Source organism: Priapulus caudatus, unplaced genomic scaffold, assembly GCF_000485595.1.
Source record: "Priapulus caudatus unplaced genomic scaffold, Priapulus_caudatus-5.0.1 Scaffold1342, whole genome shotgun sequence".
Taxonomy (NCBI): domain Eukaryota; kingdom Metazoa; phylum Priapulida; class Priapulimorpha; order Priapulimorphida; family Priapulidae; genus Priapulus; species Priapulus caudatus.
Genome location: NW_014578403.1, coordinates 30,763 through 35,207, shown reverse-complemented (window position 1 = coordinate 35,207; position 4,445 = coordinate 30,763). Strand labels below are relative to the sequence as shown.

Sequence of the window (4,445 nt, the reverse complement as noted above, 5' to 3'; positions counted from 1 at the left end):
GCTGCTATCCACCCCTCCTCCTTCGCTCTCCCCCGTACCATCCACTCTCTCTTCTCTCTCCTCCTCCTCCACCCTTCCCCCCCTTGTGCTCTCCAGGCCCTGCCCCTCCTTCTTCCTCCCCCGTCCCCTCCACCTCCTCCTCCACCACCCCCCTCCCCTGCCTCCCGTGCACCCTGCTCCCACCTCCTCCTCCTTGCCTCCCCCAACCAGCCGCTCCTCTTCTTCTCTCCTGCCATCTCTCTCCCCTTCCTCTCTACCTCCTCCCCCTGTTGCTCCTCCATGGCCTGCCTCCTCCTCTCCTCCCCGCCCCCCACCTCCCTTCCACCTTGTCGCTCCCCCAGTAGGTCAGCGCTCTCTCTCTCCTTCGCACGCCTCCTCTGCCTCCCCCCCTTGTTGCTTCCTCCCATGGCCGCCTCCTCCTTCCCTCCCCCTCCTCCACCTCCTCCTCACCGACTCTCCCCTCCTCCCGGCAACGCTGCGGCTCTCCACCCCCTCCTCCTGTCGCTCCCCATATGCCACCCTCTCTCTTCATTCTTCTCCTCCCCCTGTCCTCCTCCCTCTACCTCCCCCTTGTGCTCCTCCCATTGCCTCCTCCTCCCCCTCCCCCGCCCCTCCACCCCTCCCCTCACACAACAACCAGACCAACACGCTCCTCTCCTCTACCCTCCTCCCTGCCCTCCCACTTGTGCTCCTCCGCATGCTGCCTCTCCTTGCCCCCCCTCCCCCCACCCCCCCCACACCTCCTCCTGCGCTCCGCATCCATGCTGCTTCTCCACCCTCTCCTCCTCGCTCACCCCAGTAGCAGCCGCCTCTCTTCTTCTTCCCTCTTCATCTCCCCTTGCCCACACCCCACCACACACCCCCTCCCCCTTCAGTGCGCTCCCTCGCCATGCACTGCCCTCCTCCTCCCTCCTCCCGTCCCTCCCACCCCTCCTCCACACTCTCCCCCTCCCTGCCCACTCCCGCTCGCTTCTCCCCACCCCTCTCCCCTTGTCCGCGGCCCCCCACCCCCCCACCCCACCCCATACACCCCCCCTCCCCTCCCTTCCTCTCCCCCCCCCCCTCTGCCCCCCCCCCCCCCCTGCCCTGCCATCCCACCACTCGCCCGCCTCCCTTCCCTCCCCTCACCTCCCCCCTCCCCCACCCCCCTCCTCCCCCCACAACCCCCCCCCCCCCCCCCCCCCCCCCCCCCCCCCCCCCCCCCCCCCTCATCTCCTCTACCTCCTCCACCTCCTTCCTCCTCCCCCTCCACCTCTTCTCCTCTCCCAAAACCACCTCCTTACCTCCCCCCTCACTTCTACCCCTCCCCATCTCCCCATCCTCACTCCACCTCCACCTCCTCCTCCTCCTACATCACCTCCACCACTTTCGCCTCCTCGCCTTATACCGACTGCGGCATCCAGGCTCAACTCTCGGCGGTGACCGATCGGCAGCGAGAAAGTTCGTCAACCTCCCGTACCGCGGCCGCAGCCGGCCGCCCTCTATCCCCGGCGGCAGCGCCACCCCACAGGCCGCCGACAGTCTTCCGCTGGCCTATGCGACCGTGTCCCCAATGCCAGCCGGACGCCCGCGCCGGCGCGCCTACCCGCCGCCGCCGTCTCGTACGCGGTGGAGCCGCCGTCTGTTGCGCCGAGCGTCGCCGTGAGAAACGCGGTGTCGTCGTCGTCGCTGGCGGCAACGACCGCCGACGTGTCGAGGGAGGGGGCGCTGGCGAAGCTCGTGTCGGGCGTGCTTGTGAGCGCTGGCGCCCCCTGCAGTCCGCCATCGCCCGCTTCCCATATTGCGCCGGGAATGCTCCCGTTCGCCAGCGCCCCCTGGCGGCCGGGGTCCGTGCTGCAGGGGGCGCCGGCGTCGGGCGGAGTCGCACGGGTGGCGGGGGGGTCGCCGGTGGCAACCGCGCGCTTCGTCACGTGCCGGGAGACGCCGAGAGGATCGGAGGAGCCGCTCTTGGTGCGCGGCAGTGCGCCGCCCTCCTCCCCCTCCTCCTCCAGGTTCACGCTGACCGAGTCGTACCTAGAGACACCACGCACGGGAGAGGTAAGCATGAGCATGTGCAGTCACACGCACATATCTATCTATCTATCGTCCACAAGCAGCGTGTGGTTGCTAAATATTTTTTTATCAAATTAATAAAGGAAAAAAGCGTGATAGAAAAACAGATGCAGAGACTATAATTAACATTTTGAAATAAGAATTTAGAAATAAGAAATATTTTACCTAAAGATTTATTTATCAACTAGCAGGACACGCGGCGTTGCCAGGGAAATCTATCTATCTAACCTATCAAAAATACGTCCCTCTATATATCTATCTATATATCTATCTAACCTATTAAAAATAGTCTTGCACACTCTGTATCAAGTCAGTTCACGGTGAATGTTGTTACGACCATGACATGGCAGATGTAACATAATGCATGTATAGTAACGCAATGTAACGCACATTGTACAGTAATGCATTCAGTGCAAAGTGAATACTGTTTATTTAGTGCTGCTTCAGGGGCCCGTTTATTTAGTGTTGCTGCAGGGGCGCCTTTATATAATGCTGCTGCAGGGGCCAGTATATTTTTCCGTTTTTTGGCTTAGATGACCTCGGAGGTCAAATCGAATGTGCCCATGACATTCAGCACGAATATGTACCCCTACTGAACGTCTTTGACATTTCTAGAGTGCTCCGTATAGATTTGCATCGAGAACAGACAAACATACACACATTGACAAATATGTATTAGATTGGGAATTGGGCCTCGAACATCGGTCGCCGTTGACTGCTAAGATAATTTTCTTCGGCCATTTCCATACAGTCAAAGTGGAGCCAGGCGGGTTGCCAGCACGTGTGCATGGTAAAATCAGATATATAATATTCACTTTTCTCGTAGCATCATGCCCTTAGTTGTTATATGGTTATATGGTTTTTATATGGAACAACTTGATATATATAGATTTGTTACATTTTTTATATTTTATTTGGTGAATTTCAGCCCACCATGGAAAAATAATTAAAATATATTTGATTTGTAACCTACATAGGCTTCCCTGAAGTCTTCCCGTCAATTTGCGCTATTATTATCATAGTTTATTCTGGATTTTTACTAAACTTTTAAATGTAGTAAAATTGTAAAAATTTTGAAATTAATGGTGAAGTGGCAGAAGTACATACTAAACAGTCAAAAAGTAACAAAAAGAAACAAAAGATTCCCCCAGGTGGGACTCGAATCCAAAATGCCCAGTTTAGGAGACCGATGGTTTATCCATTTGACCACTGGGGCGTTATGCGTAGAAAGCATCATTCAGTCATCCAAGATGTTAAGCTGTACACATCGCCATATATTGACGAATAGTAAATTAATAATTTTTTTTAAATGTTTAACCTTTTTAAATTTTTGTTTCAGCCAGAACCACCTCCGAGACGTGCTGATTCTGAAAAGGATTCTCAAGAAATGTTCGTTAGGATCGTTATGAAAGTTGCCACGAGATGCGGCGTACGTTTAAGTGTCTTCAGATTAAAGATGGAAGCTCCCATCGTACGTAGTTAGCAACAACTATTTGCGAAGATAGAATAGGTAAGCACACATCCATTTACTACGCAAGCCTACAGGCTGAAATAGAGAGCTGCCACCTGTAACTAATTAATCGCAAGGCAAAAACTACACAGTACCATGGCAGTGGCATACGTTACATGTAACACACTGACAGTACAGAATGCCATAGAAATTATATGATTTAAGGAGCATAAACCTTCTTCACAAAATTTAGCTTTTGAAATTTCACTGTGACATTGTAGCCTCATCCATCCAGGCATGTATAGATTCTACTAGCAAACCAGCAGTCAAATTCTTTCTAACATTAAACAAATCCATGTTTAACCCTCTTCTTGAGGTCAAATGGTTATCCGACACTTACTCTTCGCATGTCAGCAGAAAGTACATTTCATGGTCCTTTCAATAAGCCATAAAAATGCTAGGTCACGCTGAAACAAAAAAGTTTTCAACCGCTCCGTCAGACCCATGTCCTCAGAAAAATGTCTAAAATCTGCCCTGTGCCCCATTGACCTGTTGACCTGTGACCTCAATTTTGGCACAGTGATGGCTTTTCCTACCATGATGCTATACACGCACTATCACAATTAAGCTGAGTCGAGCCGTTTAGATTTGTGCCGCAATTCTGCATTTCCTCCCTATACCTTAAGTTAAGGAGGGAATGTTCCGCCCTTCTTTTACACTCTGACCTTTGACCTTTGCACCCCCAGCTTCAACATCCAACTCGTTTTCGGATTACCCCCCACGTCCGAATATTGTGACCGTACGTCGAGCGGTTAAGATTTGTGCCCAACTGTTGACGGCCGACGGACGCACGATCATGCGATTCTACAAGCTGCATCTGACTATGTCAGATAGCTAAAAAATGTTGAAAAAATAAATAAAATAAAAATCTTGAAAATCTAAT

The 4,445-nt window shown here is 52.9% G+C and overlaps 1 protein-coding gene across 1 annotated transcript in view; it reads right to left on the bottom strand.

Moving 5' to 3' along the window:
• Positions 1-1,900: 1,900 nt before the first annotated feature.
• LOC106816303 (serine/threonine-protein kinase LMTK1-like) overlaps positions 1,901-4,445 on the bottom strand; it is a 12,547-nt gene continuing 10,002 nt past the window's right edge. Inside the window, exon 6 of the mRNA XM_014820885.1 lies at positions 1,901-2,013. The gene's annotated coding sequence lies outside the window, so the exon portion shown is untranslated. The remainder of the gene's footprint in view (positions 2,014-4,445) is intronic.